Source organism: Patella vulgata, chromosome 7 (assembly GCF_932274485.2).
Source record: "Patella vulgata chromosome 7, xgPatVulg1.2, whole genome shotgun sequence".
Classification (NCBI taxonomy): Eukaryota; Metazoa; Mollusca; class Gastropoda; family Patellidae; genus Patella; species Patella vulgata.
The window spans coordinates 5,838,754-5,854,400 of record NC_065885.2 but is presented as its reverse complement, the minus strand read 5'-3'; the positions used below and the strand labels follow the sequence as shown (position 1 = coordinate 5,854,400).

At 38.9% G+C, this 15,647-nt stretch overlaps 2 long non-coding RNA genes across 2 annotated transcripts in view; both read left to right on the top strand.

The window, feature by feature from the left end:
• Nucleotides 1–1,659: 1,659 nt before the first annotated feature.
• Nucleotides 1,660–10,080, top strand: LOC126827008 (uncharacterized). The gene is made up of 3 exons (XR_007682525.2): nucleotides 1,660–1,819; nucleotides 3,470–3,802; nucleotides 5,328–10,080. It is a non-coding gene; the product is annotated as an uncharacterized LOC126827008 (long non-coding RNA).
• A 3,184-nt stretch (nucleotides 10,081–13,264) lies between these two features.
• Nucleotides 13,265–15,647, top strand: part of LOC126827012 (uncharacterized) — a 40,044-nt gene continuing 37,661 nt past the window's right edge. Inside the window, exon 1 of the long non-coding RNA XR_008788728.1 lies at nucleotides 13,265–13,366. This is a non-coding gene — a long non-coding RNA (uncharacterized LOC126827012). The remainder of the gene's footprint in view (nucleotides 13,367–15,647) is intronic.

Sequence of the window (15,647 nt, the reverse complement as noted above, 5' to 3'; positions counted from 1 at the left end):
ATTCTTATCTGGAGAGCATGATCAATAAGTATCATTGGTGTAGACTGGAATAACCAGACGCTAAAGATTGCCATTCCATTGATACTTCTGACGTATTTCGCCGAACATAACTGATTAGATATTACAGTAAAAACAGAAACGATTTAATGTAAATCAGTTTATATACATTCATATGACATTATTATATACGTCGTGACCCATTTGTGTCAATTTCTAGGTACCAAGTATTAGCGATTTAGCTCCATTAAATCACAGGAGTCTGACCTTCTATCCGTATATATATGCATACACCATGTCCAACCAGACTTCATGAACCTATTATAAGGTCCATGGTTTATTATATATTGTCTGGTTTGACATGGTGTATGCATATATATACGGATAGAAGGTCAGACTCGACTGTGATTAAATTGATATCAAATATTACCACCTATACTGTTTCCAAATTTAACCACCACGGCAGCGTCAAAATTGTATACAGCAGCTGCGTCGTACAATTTAGGGTATATAAGACTACTTTTTAAGTCGCTATACTCACGGCGTATAATAGCAGGAAATTGCGCTCGCGTCATTGTCTCATTTTCCAAATTTTCTGGGCGAGGCCCAACATCCCTGAACCACCCAACACTTTCGGCACTCGCTGACAACCGGCGAGGCCGTGTGCGGAAACGGTATGTTTTCGTGCATGCCAGATCTGCCCCACTCCCTCTAACATTTATCCGGCTCTTGATTGAATGCCATTGAACTTGAAGAATAAATACAAAATTTGAAACAATTCATCTTACAGATAATCAAGTATTAAACTCAATGTAATTTTTTCTTTGATGTTGAAGAAAACAATTAAGCATAATATATAATGAATAAGCTATTTTAACAATAATCATTACCTTAATTACATCTCTTAATATGTGGAACAGTTCATTGCCGATTAGTTATTGGGGGGGGGGGGAGGATTTTAAGGGTAATAGTCGAAATGGAATGGGACGTAAAATGGGAGTAAAAATCTCAAGAGCCCGACTTAGTATCCCGAGCGCTCGAGATATTTTTTTTTTTTTTGCGTGTCCTATTAAATCAGCCACCGTAACTATCAGCCCATTGTCGTCTTAAAATTTATAAATTACATGAACTGAATCACACTGATCAGCAGTGAATTTTCGCTAGGCCACTACAATCACTGATAAGGATGACATCGATGCGACTTAATGAGTCAGAAATATTAACTTTTTTGCTGCGACAAATTAAATTCTAAAACTTTTTTTATGTATTAGAAAAATAAATAAAGGCGTTTGACGTATTTGTAGGTAAAAATTATTTCCTATTTAGTGCAAATGGGTATTAAAATGACTAAAGTCTCCATTCTGCCCGAACTAGAACGTCTTATGTGAACAATGCACGCGCCATTGAGCCAATGATTGACGCCGCGTGATGAGACGTCACGTGTTAAAGGTAGTCATCTTTTACAGAGATATTAGAAGACTTTCGCAATCCTCTGTGAAACAGATTGGAACTGAATAAGGAAGCCATATAACATCCAGCTGCTCGCCTGTAATTATATATGAGTTTGGCAAGTTGCCATGATTAACATAATGCACGGGGATAGGAAGTTTCAATTTATAGGGTTTTTTACTATTTCGTTTCGCCTCAATATCGCCGGTGGTAGAATTTTGTGTTTACAGTAATTATTTCAGGAAAGGCAATTGCGTCTAAAGTAGGTGCCCGGGAGCGAATTTATGTATTTTTAGGTGGTTTGTTAGGTTTGTTGATCAGTTAGCTGCGAACAGTAATAACAGTTTACCCTCTTTGATTTTAACTTATACCAGTAAGTGTCTTAAATTACCTGTTGTGTTGGAAGTCCCTGTATGGCCAAGAAGGAGGAAGGGGTCGGGGTGTTAGGGGATATGGCGATCATGTTTGATCCGACTCCCTTTTCTATTTCCATCACTTTTACATCGAAAAACTAGGGGTTAGCCGTCCGTACTGTGGCCACATGGAACTTCCTACTTTCTATTAGGGTTAGCCGATTAGGGTCAGGTATTTAAGATTAAAACCTATAACACAAAAATGGGAGTCACATCAAACACGAATGCCCGGTATAATAATATGGTTAAATACCACCTGATTTATTTTATGCATGGGGGGGTTGGATGGCTGAATGGTTAGCGTGCGGCGATGTATCATAAAGTCTGTCATTGAGTCGACTGGCGTGGTTTCAAATCCCCGGTTGTACATGACAAAGAGTAGGTCGCCTGTCCAACCTCGTGGGTTTTCTCTGGGTCCTCCGGTTTCCTCCCACTGCTAAAAACCCCTATGCGAAAGCGAATTATTAGAATAAAAAAGTTAAACCATATGTTAGTCCCAAAATGACCTAGTTTGTGTTGAGTGGACATCAAACCCCATTTCTCTCTCTCTCTCTATTTTATGCATACCAGTATGTTGTTTATGTTCTGACACAAGACTTGATTGATTACTCAGTTTGGTGTTACACCTTTTGATCAACTTTCAAAATGTTGTTGCCAAAAATTCCTATTGATTTTCAACTGTTTCCGATACTCGATCTTTAACAATTGATCTAGTCGTTGGGATGGAAAACTTGAGTTTGAGTGTGCATGTAGAAGAACTCTGCATGGCTGTATGTCTGACTGTATCAATACTTTGAATGTACCAATGCTAACGATTGATCAACGGTGAGAAGGAGTGGTTGGCATTAACAGCGTGAGCTACGCTTTAACAAGGCTAGCTTTAGAGCTATCAACAGCCAGTCTGCCGAGTATGTCCGGTGCACGCACAAAGAATTTTTTTCAGAGATCAGTGCATGCGAATTTTCTTTAGATTTGCATGCCAGTTTGTCACGACATTTTTACCTTGCATGCAGCGACTTTACTTTAATCAGTACTAATTGTCATTTTTTTCTGTGTACGGTAATCCGTTGTCGATCCACATTCGATAACGATGATACCCGACATGCAAGGGAGACAACTACCATAACGGTAAGCAGTGAAGTGACTCAATGTGCGTGTCAAATTGACCCAATTGAGTTGCCATGTGTGGCTAATGTACACGTGCAGTGGTTGCTATAATTTTGAATTTCAGTAGTACTTTTTTTGAAATTACACGCCAGACAGAAATAGCATAATTTATCACTCGTGGATTTATCTCCTTCACGCTTGAAGTGTTAGGTTGCACGCCAGAATTTAGTAAGGATTTTCATTGTACGCACGAGATCTCGTCGAAATCGGACATACTCTGCAGACTGGATCAACAGACTCTGTGTCTGTTGTGTGTAGGCCTACACGTACACAAACGTACACAATTCACTCAGTTGATACCACTTCACAGTTGTTTTATTGGCCTAATGACAGGCAAAATTTCCTCACGGCACACTAATTGGGCTTGGCATATGTCTGTCTTCATTAACCCAGTCGGTTGGACGTTAAAACCCATTACATTTCATTTTATTTATGCTTTACAGAAATGGCAGGAAAAAAAGATAGATCTAGAATGCCAGAAAAATATTATCAGATTCTGCAATCAAATCATGCCGTTTTAGTCAGTGAATTAATACCAAGCGCTTTAACTGGCTATCTCTTTTCACACTTCATATTTGATGATGGAGACATGGAAGAAATAGAGGCAGAACAAAACAATAAAGGTCGTTCAGCTGCAGCAAAAAAGTTTTTAACCGTTTTGAAACAATCTGGTGAAAATGCATATCCAGCGTTCTTGGAAGCTTTAAAGAAAACTGGATTTAATGGATTAATTAAAGTACTAGAGGAAACGAAAGTCAACCTGCCTGCTGATCCATGTGAGTATCCAGTCGTTGTTGTTTGTATTTTAGAGAAGAGTCGAAAAAAAAATTCCCTTAATCAACAAATTGAAAAAATCGCTCACCTAAAAAAGCTCTACCATTTTCGATAAGAAGAGTGATTTAGAAATAAGGAGAGTGATTAGTTGTGTGTATGGGAAGTTGTTCTGAAGATCAATAACTGCATGTTAGGGAGGGTCATTCCTGGTTTGATAAACGATAATAAAGCCCCCATGACTTTGTAAAGGAGAGCGATTTTCAATTTTAAGGAGGGGGAGAATAAGAAAAACCTCCCCTCGGGCAATATTCAGGTGTGCGACAGATGCTCGAGGGTGATCGCTTGCCTTAAAAAACAATGATTGAGTATCAGGAGGAAATTGGATGGCCGAATGGCCTAACACTTGCTCTTTGGATCATAAGGTCTGTTATAGAGTCATGTGGCATGATTTTGTTTCACCGCTTGTATATTTCGGTGAATCAATGTATCGCAATTCATCTTCTCAAGATTCGTGTTTTGAATCGCGAGATGCTGAATTGATGTATCACTATTCTTTTTTGTGTTATTTTGTTGCTTCAGTAAGTAACCTGTTGCTCTTGATTATCTAACGTCACACAAACATTCTTAAATTGTTTTTGATCGTTATTTTGATCCACATCAATATCATGATATATAACAGTTTTATTTCTTCGACATCGACAGGACTAAAAATATCATTCATTTATCTTGTTAATTGTTTTCTTGGTAAATAATGAATCATGATACGAATCGTATTGCAGCACCTGACAGTATATGACAAGGAGTAGGCTTTCCTGTCCATCCTCCATTGTTTTTCCCCGCAGCAAACGACCCTGACCCATAAGCAAATGGTTAGTGCATGCGTGTTGTATCATAAGGTCTGTCACTGAACCAACTGGCATGTTTTGATTCCCCGGTTGTATGTCACAAGGAGTAGGGTCGCCTGTCCAATCTCGTGTGTTTTCTCAGGGTCCTCTGGTTTGCTTCCATGCTAAAGACCCCTACGTGCAAGTGAATTATTGAAATAAAATGGAACTATGTGTTAGTTTTGAGATCAGGTAGTTTTGTTGAGTGGAGTTAAACTACACTCTCTTTGTCTCTCTCTCTCATACTCACAAAGAAAAGGTACAAGTAAATTAAACAGACTACTTGTAGGTCTGTCTTTAGGCCTGAAATGTTATATAAACTATTCATTAGACATTAATTAACTTATCCAGATCATAACCAACTCTTGATGGCATCGGATGGCGCTGATTTTAAGTAGATTAGAACAGTTCAGCCTTTAAATGATTTAATTTAAAAATGGAGAAGCGAGGCTAAGACACGAATGACTAGTACAGTGGTTATGATCAACACATATAAAACCTGGTCAAAACTGCAACCATTGATAACGTCGCTCAAAATAAAGTAATTTGAATTAAAATTTCAATATATTCATTTTGCATTATCTGGTTTTGAAATATTATTGTGAGAACGGTTACATATTATTAATTATTCTCTGTATTTCAGTTAGTTGGATTGACAACCTTGAAGATGACAAGAAAAACCGAGCGTTAACAGAGAAACATCTCAGTTCCCTAGCCAGTTGTATAGGGGCTAACTGGGAGGCCATTGCCCTTCATTTACACTGCAGTCAAGCATCAATAAGCCAGGCACAAATGAGTAATGTTCACAGTCTTCATATGCAAATTTTTACCTGTCTAAACAAATGGAGACAAAGAGAGGCTAGCAAGGCAACATTAATAATATTATTAACAGCTTTCCGAGAGTGTGATGGTACCATAATAGACTGGGATCGTGTTCGTAAAGTTGTGGAAAATTTATGACTCACATAACCTGATAAATGGGCCGAGAAATAACTGTTTTAATTCATCAGTGTGCAAAGGTTTGTCGATGCCCGGTACTAATCTTTTTTCATTGTATGCCCCGAAGACTAAAGTATAGGGGACTAAATCTATTTATTAAGGCCAGTTGAATTTTGTTCAAGGTCACTGAGAAGTAAATAAGGTTAGGGCAGGTTATTGTTGCCGAGATTGTAGGTTAGGGTTAGTGTAAGCATTAGGGCTAAGTCCAGGTTTAGGTAGAGGGTTGGGATTAGCGCTAGCCCTGTTTACATCTCGTGACCTTTGACCAAACTTGAAGTTGGCCTTATAAAATAGATCTAACCAGTATAGGGCCTAGAACTTTGAAATGTGAGAAAGAAAGATATTTTAAATATATAAAAACATGAAATGAACTCAATTAAAACACAGATCCTAGTCATTTTTATAAGCCGTCCCTGTCTGTTTGGACGTCTGTCCACAATTTTTTTGTGGATACTCTACAGGTCAAAATTTTTATCCTTGTGGACACTGTAGAGATCACAATTGTTTTTTTCACATTTTGATAAAACTTAAGGGGTTGGGTGACCGAATGGTTAATACATGTATGTGCGCGTTGCATCATAAGGTCTGTCATTGAGTCAACTGGCATGGTTTCGATTCCCCGATTGTACATGACAAAGAGTAGGGTCACCTGTCCAACCTTGTGGATCTCCCCGGTTTCCTCCCACTGCTAAAGACCCATACACTCAATCAAATTAATGATATTAAATTGAACCATGTGTTAGTCCCGAATTGACTTAGTTTGTGTTGAAATCCCATATCTTTTTCTCTCTCTCTTTTATAGTTCAGAATTTGTTTCAAAGGCCTGTCATTGGGTCAACTGGCGTTGTTTCGAATCCCCTGTTGTACGTGACAAGGAGTAGGGTCGCCTGTCCAACCTCGTGGGTTTTCTCCGAGTCCTCCGGTTTCCTCCCACTGCTAAAGACCCCTACGCGCACGCGAATTATTGAAAAAAAAAATTAATTAAACCATATGTTAATCCCAAAATGACCTAGTTTGTGTTGAGTGGAGTTAAACTCTCTCTCTCTCTCTACCTGACAAGGAATAGGGTCGCCTGTTTAACCTTGTGGGTTTTCTCCGAGTCCTCCGGTTTCCTCCCACTGCTAAAGACCCCTACGCGCTCGCGAATTATTGAAAAAAAAAATTAATTAAACCATATGTTAATCCCAAAATGACCTAGTTTGTGTTGAGTGGAGTTAAACTCTCTCTCTCTCTCTACCTGACAAGGAATAGGGTCGCCTGTCCAATTTTGTGGGTTTTCTCCGAGTCCTCCGGTTTCCTCCCACTGCTAAAGACCCCTACGCGCTCGCGAATTATTGAGAAAAAAAAATTAATTAAACCATATGTTAATCCCAAAATGACCTAGTTTGTGTTGAGTGGAGTTAAACTCTCTCTCTCTCTCTCTCTCTACTTGCCTTTGCTATACTACTAACTAGGATGAGGATTTGTTGTATAAACTGTATTGTGGTTAATGTGAGGGATTAGCCAATGAAACGATCTGTTCTGGTGAGGTCTTGACTTGGGTTGCACGTAACTGTGGGTAGAAATTTGCAGCAAAGAAGCAAAAGTTGTATTTCAAACTGCCCACTTGATACTTCAAAGCTGACTGGTTCTGACATCATAGGGTCAAAAGCCACTGGCATGAATCCATCGAAAGTAAAAATAAAATGAAACAAAATATAGATTTGTGTTTTAATCAGATTGAAATAAAATAAATGAATTAAATTCACTCTATGATTGGATGTGCGGACATTGAAATATATCCCCAGGGCCATCACTCCCCTACCCTTCTTTGCACGCCATAGTTATAATTTTACTTGATCAAGTGTCTGGCGCCTCTAAATATTGTGCCAGATAGGTTTAAATAAAAACACAGACATCAAAATTAAACCAGTTGGAGACAAAATGACAGCTAGGTAAGAATGCCTGACACAATCTGAGTTTGTGTCGGACATTATCTGTCACAGCTGCTTATTTTCAGGCTTGCTGATCGGTCAACAAATCATAATGAAATGGGGTTTAATGTCCTACTGTTCTGCTTCGACTGGGCTAATGAAGATGGGCATATGCCATACAGTGTGCTAAGGGGAAATTTTGCCTAGACAGTGCCGCAAAGGGATCTTTTACGTGCATGCCAATGTGTATACAGGACTTTTTTTGTTTGGTCCGTCTGAGTGACTTCCGTTGAAGTTGTCTCTTGCCAGAACCTCCGTTCTGCACCACTGACAACTGGGAACCACACCAGAAAATCTGGAATATAAAATCTGACCAACATGGCCTGTTTATATTTTCAAAAAAATAAAAAAAATAAAAAACATTGATCACAGCATGTAAATATTTTCCTCCAGTTAATTGAATCAATATATGTACTGTAGGCTCAATTATCAAGACAGTACACAAAGTAACTACAAAAAATTTCAAATGAATTAAAAAAAATGTACTGTAGGCTCAATTATCAAGTACAGTACACAAAGTAACTCTACAAAATGAATTAAAAAATGTACTGTAGGCTCAATTATCAAGTCAGTAAATGAAGTAACTACAAAAAAATTACAAATGAATTTAAAAATGTACTGTAGGCTCAATTATCAAGTACAGTACACAACCCAGATAAAAGTCATCAGGAGGTGTTTTTAGCATGCAGAATAAGGCCTACAGTACTGGTGTGGGCGAGGTTGCAGGATGTAGCAGTAGGTTGGTCAGGCATGACAATCATAATTAATAGCAATAATCTAACATTCCTACACAAACAGCATGCCGACATAATTGTAGAATGTATATGAGAAATCATTTAGCCCAGTAGTGGGGAGCCAAGGTGGCTGAGTGGTTAAGACGCTGGCTCGCTAGCCTGGAGGGTCGGGTGTTCGATCCCTGCATTGGCCGAGAAAGTTCATCCAGATTTTCCGGCGTGGTTCCCCCTTGTCAGTGATGCAGGGTGGAGGGCCTGACAAGGACAGCTGTCTAGTCCTTCAGATGAGACGAAAAACCGAGGTCACGTGTATACATTGGAATGCACGTAAAAGATTACTTACCAGTTGGAATTCGATATAAGAGTAGGCGATAGTGCCGCTGCCCGGGCAAAATTTCCCTCATAGCACACTGTATGGCATATGGCCGTCTTCATTAGCCCAGTTTAGGAGCAGAACAGTAGGACGTTAAACCCCATTCCATTTCATTTCATTTCAATTATCAAGACAGTACACAAAGTAGCTCTACAAAAAATTTCAAATGAATTAAAAAAATGTACTGTAGGCTCAATTATCAAGACAGTACATGAATTAACTCTACAAAATGAATTCAAAAATGTACTGTAGGCTCAATTATCAAGTCAGTAAATGAAGTAACTACAAAAAAATTACAAATGAATTAAAAAAATGTACTGTAGGCTCAATTATCAAGACAGTACATGAATTAACTCTACAAAATGAATTCAAAAATGTACTGTGGGCTTTATTATCAAGTCAGTACACAACCCAGATAAAGGTAAAAGTCATTAGGCATTGTTATTAGCCAAAGGCGTGTCACGAGCGTGGTCCGAGGGGGGGGTCTTTGGGGCTCTCCCCCCAGGAAAATTTTGAAAATTGACAACCGCAAACCCATTTTCCAAGCATTTCAGACCAAAGCAGAACAAGGCAAATGTTTGATTTCCTGATACAATTAGATAACAGAATGACCTAAGAGCACTGTCATTAGATGAATTTGAGAATTCTAGTACACTTCTTTTTTTGTGTTGTCATTTTTTTCCTATCTTTTCTTTCCCCTGTCCTGTCCCCTGTCCTCTCCTTTCTTCTTTCTTTTCTTCCCCCCCTCTCCTTTCTTTCTTTTTTCTTTCTCTTTTTTCTTTATAGGCTTAGGCCCACTTTTTATTACAGACAGGTGGACAGGTGGGCCCAGTCCAGCACTGGTTATTATCATGTAGAAGTAGTCCTACAGTACTGGTGTGGGTGGGGTTGTCAGCAAGTAGAAGTACATGTGGGCTTACAGTACTGTGGGGGGGGGGGAATCTGTTGTCAGGGATGACTATCATAATGAATAGTATTAATCTATCATTCCTACACAAACAGCATGACAAGATAATTGTAGAATGTATATGAGAAATCATTTAGCCCTGTAGTGATGTTTTTAACAAAACCCTGTCTCCCACACCGGATGTATGTCTTGGATCCAGAATATATTCTTTGTACACCTATCTTGTGGGTGTAAAATACAAGCTGATTCCAGGTGTCTCAGTATTAGTAATATGTAATATAATCTTATAATGTGTTTTTATAATATGTTGAATATGTATTGAATAATTATTTTTTAAAACCCATGTGATAAAATTTATCTACATGTATATCAATGTATTATAGAACACAATAAAATCTCTATAAAAGCTACTTTGTACTTTACTTAGAGAGGGGAATACAGAAAATAGAGATCCATTGAGAGGAGGATAGAAAGGGGGGAGGGTAGAAAAGGAGAGCCAAAGAAGGGGGTGGGGGAGATCGGGTGGAGGCAGGGCCGTAACTAGCTCAGAGCAACGAGGGGGGCAAGAAATGTTCTCGGGGGTGCTGTAATATTGACGGACAATGTATAGGCCTATCTATTTTTTTATGGTCGAAATTTTTTTCACAGGGGGAGGGGAGTGGGGGGGGCGCCAGGTGTGAGGGGCATAAAGAGGGGAGAGTGAGAATAGGTTGGGGCGGTGGGAGGAGAGATCGGGATGCTGGAAAGAAAACTCAATTGGTTTGTTATGGTTAGGTAGCGCTTAACCTTCATACGTTAAGAATACACGCGTCGGTAGAGAATTTTGGCAATCGTAAAGTTCTGGTCCCTATCGCGTATCCGTATTGATTTTGCGTGTGACGTCATCATTGCGTGTGTATTTCTCATACATGATACGGGACACAGATACGGCAGCACGTATCGAACAGCTTTCATATGGAAAATGTCCGTATAACATCGTCGTCTTTTTTACCGTATTTTTTGCTAGTTTTAGACGCTGAAATGTTGTGTCGTAGCGTTTTTACGAATCTATGTGTATCCTAGAAGACAAAGGTGTATATTTGATGTGATATAACCGTGATAAATACTGGAATTTTATCATTATTTTTGATTAGCTTTTCGCGGAATTTTCATATTTTTGCTGTCTGCATGCTGGTTGATCTACATGCTAAATATGGGTAGGTGGTACCGTGCAATCTGTAAAAAGGGTATATACTTTCTGAAATGATACATTAGTGAAACCAAAAATTGTTGTTGAAGTCGAAGATTTTTAATAAAATTCGACACTAAATTTTTTATTTTTTTTTAAATAGCCCAGCAACTGTTGAGCGACTTTGCTCCCTTCAGGAATTTGTAGGCAGGCACTTGACTAGTTGGCCTACAGATGTTGATCTTAGTAGATAACTGCCATCATGCTGTAATAGAACTAAGTTCAGCTCAGCTACTCATACGTACGCAGCGCGAAAATCTGCCAAAACTCTAAAACTACATTGACGAAACGTATCACGTGACGATTCGGATACATGATACGGATGGAAAAAATTTCGCTTGCCAAAAGTCTCTATTGATGAATGATGTGACGTTGCATGTAGATGGCATACTTGAACTTGTAAAGGTCAGTCATCTTATACAGAGGTATAACGGGACTTTAGCAATAATTCTGTGAAACAGATTGGCCCCAACTAGGACTGTACAGCCAGTTGAAGTTTACATCGTCGAAAGATACCATCTGTCGCCTAATCACTAGCTTATCCGACAAGAGAGTCAGAGGGATTAAGTGTCGAACGAACGGAGTGAGTGAATCAAAGTGAATGAATATTCTTCCTTCGTTGAACCTATACCCACAAACTTTGAGGATCATAAAAAGCACTTCTCAAGTGATTCACGTAGTAGTTTACAGCAGGATAGGTTTGGTAAGAAATCACTCGGACTCTACAACATGCAATGCTCACTCGGCAAACCTCGGAATATTGCGTTACTAGATGTAGGGTACTGGAATCTGCTGAGGTTTGCCGAGTGATGCAATGCTATGACGGAAATGTGGGATTAAAGGGACTATTCCCATTTGAACAGAGTCGAAAAAATAAAAGTCCGAATACGTATGAAATTTAAGCGCCGAAATATATGGTGTATTTAGCCTGTCTCAAACTTTCAGCTTAAAATGTTGAGTCGTTTGGACGTGAACGTCAAAAATGCTTATCCGGACACATAACCCTTTTAAGATTTCGGGTCAGTTTTTCCTTGGGTGACCTGATAATCGATCCCTGTTCCTTTAGAGGTCTATACAGTGAATGACCAATGTGTTGTACTTGATAACGAAAGGTAAATTTCACATACACATTATTTTCATAAAATGGTTTTATCCAGACGTACACCGCATAATACAGCTTGGGACACCGGTCTGCTTGACGTATATTGAATTAATTGCTCGGCCCTAAGGTAGAGGATTTTAAGGGATTTTAACACGAAATTAAGCAGTTTTATTCTCCAAAATATTATCGGGTTTGGCCCTTTAATCACCGTAGAAGGGATTGATTACCAAAACAAATCTGGTCTGCTCAATGTTCGCCCCCGCCCCCTCTCCCAAACCCTTGCCGCCGCCACTGACGTTTACGGCTAGTCAGCAGATCTATTCGTGTGATATAAATTGTAATATTAAATGGTTAGTTTGTTGTTTATTGCTGGAGCCACGGTGGTTATAAGTGAGTAAGAAGCTGGGTCAGTATATAGCCTGGAGGTCGCAGGTTCCATCCCAGGGTTTGCCGAGAAAGTTCATCGGGAGTAGGCCGTAGCACCGCTGTCTGGTCAAAATTTCCTTCATAGCACAGTAACTTGAGTAAGCGCACTGTATCACACTGATCCGCAGTGAATATTCGCTTGGCCGCTACAATCACTGATAAGGATGACATCGATTCGACTTAATGACTACAAAATATTAACTTTTTTCTTTCGACAAATTAAATTCTGAAACATTTTTTTTTTAGTATTAGAAAAATAAATAAAGGTGTTTGAAGTATATCTTGATAAAAAAATATTCCATATTTAGCATAAATGGGTAAAGAAAATAGTACGCGGAGGCGTAAAATGGATAAAACGATATAATTCTGCGAATACCAGTTCATATTACTACGTTCGATGTAAACAACGCACGTGTGACCATCAATATGACGTTTTTTTCTGTTTGTTTACTCTGAATTCTTTCAAAAGTACATTTTTTACCGTCTAATCTGATTGACCTGCTCGTGTTTGTTTTAAAACAACAAAAACAAGCCACAGAAGTAATCTTTTATTGGCGTTATCGATGCCATCTTGGTTTGTTTGTAAACATTGTGATGTGACGTCACCCTTAGAACTACAGCGGTCTGACCTTTTAAAGGTCAGTCATCTTGGACAGAGATAAAAGACGGATGTTGCAGTCGGTCTGTTGTGGGTTATTGTTTGTAGATTTGATTTTTATCTCATCGGAAAACCTCAAAGATTATATAAAATCCCGCCAACTTATTTTACCGACCATTGATTAATTCGTCAAGTCTATGCATGGTTATGTATCTCTTTAATTATAGAATATATCTTGCTGAAGTGGGCGTGTCATGTCGTGTGACGACAAATCTATATGTGAAAGGGGAGATAACCACGTAATAAGGACTGTGTACCCTAATTACTGACAGAAGATTTAAGGTAAGAGGTTTAGAACTTAACTATTCTTATATCCTCCTTTCTTCTGTAACAAACCTCTAAATAATTGGCTTATAAAATGTCAGGAAAGCCTTAGCCCGCCGAAGAACTCAAATATTTAAAATGATGGTTGAATTAATTACCCGTGTCGGTTATTTAAACCAGCAACAAACAAGGAAGTATTACACAAACCGGCTATGGTATATGTGTATGGACCTACTTCAAACCAGTTTAAAACACAAAACTTATTAAATTGAGGGGTGGGGCGCGGACAGGGCTGGGGTGGGGTGGGGGTGAGGGTGTATGGTCGAATGGGTAGCGCGTGCGCGCTATATCACAAAGCCTGCCATTGTATCAACTGGCGTGATTTCGATTCCCCGTTTCAATTGTAGGCCTACGTGACAAGGAGTATGGTCGCCTATCCAGACTCGTAGGTTTCCTCGCACTGCTAAAGACCCCTACGCACAAGCGAATTATTGAAATGGAATTGAGCCATATGTTAGTCCCGAAATGACATAGTTTGTGTCGAGTGGACGTTAAACCCATTTCTCTCCCTCTCTTATTAAATTGTGAAACTGATCAGCAGTCAATAAATATTCGCATGCCATATCGTGGGTCTCCGCTTGAAACCTCGTATAACGAAAAAATGCGGAAAATTAGTAAAGGAGTTAACCGATAAAATTTGTTTTACATAATACTGCCGCATTTTTCTTAATAACATCGGGTATCAATTTGGTGAAAATATGTGTACGTTTTGATTCATGAACATTTTCAAGTGAAAATAATTATTTATTCTAAAATATAATCGAAAAATGTTATATACGTGTTTTTTATTCTAGAAAGAAGACCAATTCTTCGGGTACGTGTTTTTTGATCAACGAAAGTTTAAATACAAGTTTAACAAAAACAATGTTAAAATAATTAGTTTTGAGCTTTCGAAATTTTATAAAAAATGGAATAATATAATCATTTCATTTGTCTGATATATTTCATATGACAATTATTTAATTTTGTAATAACGAGAATTTTCAGATGGGTCGTGATTTTGGAAAACTGAAAAGTACAGTTCCCGTTACAATGCCAAAGGGCTAATATGAGTAGGACACCGGGATCCGCAGTGGCTCAGTGAGTAAGGCACTGGTTCGCAAACCATGGCGTCCCGGATTCGATCCCGGTGTTGACCTAGACAGTTCCTCGGGATTTTCCAGCTGTCAGTTGTGCAGGTCGGAGGGTCTGGAAGGAACAGCGTCTAGTCTTTCGTATGGGACCCCCACCTCCACCTAAAACATCAGATACCCGGGATCTGAAACGTCAACTGCTGAGTCGTTTGGACGTGAACGTCAAAAATGCTTATCCGGACACATAACCCTTTTAAGATTTCGGGTCAGTTTTTCCTTGGGTGACCTGATAATCGATCCCTGTTCCTTTAGAGGTCTATACAGTGAATGACCAATGTGTTGTACTTGATAACGAAAGGTAAATTTCACATACACATTATTTTCATAAAATGGTTTTATCCAGACGTACACCGCATAATACAGCTTGGGACACCGGTCTGCTTGACGTATATTGAATTAATTGCTCGGCCCTAAGGTAGAGGATTTTAAGGGATTTTAACACGAAATTAAGCAGTTTTATTCTCCAAAATATTATCGGGTTTGGCCCTTTAATCACCGTAGAAGGGATTGATTACCAAAACAAATCTGGTCTGCTCAATGTTCGCCCCCGCCCCCTCTCCCAAACCCTTGCCGCCGCCACTGACGTTTACGGCTAGTCAGCAGATCTATTCGTGTGATATAAATTGTAATATTAAATGGTTAGTTTGTTGTTTATTGCTGGAGCCACGGTGGTTATAAGTGAGTAAGAAGCTGGGTCAGTATATAGCCTGGAGGTCGCAGGTTCCATCCCAGGGTTTGCCGAGAAAGTTCATCGGGAGTAGGCCGTAGCACCGCTGTCTGGTCAAAATTTCCTTCATAGCACAGTAACTTGAGTAAGCGCACTGTATCACACTGATCCGCAGTGAATATTCGCTTGGCCGCTACAATCACTGATAAGGATGACATCGATTCGACTTAATGACTACAAAATATTAACTTTTTTCTTTCGACAAATTAAATTCTGAAACATTTTTTTTTTAGTATTAGAAAAATAAATAAAGGTGTTTGAAGTATATCTTGATAAAAAAATATTCCATATTTAGCATAAATGGGTAAAGAAAATAGTACGCGGAGGCGTAAAATGGATAAAACGATATAATTCTGCGAATACCAGTTCATATTACTAC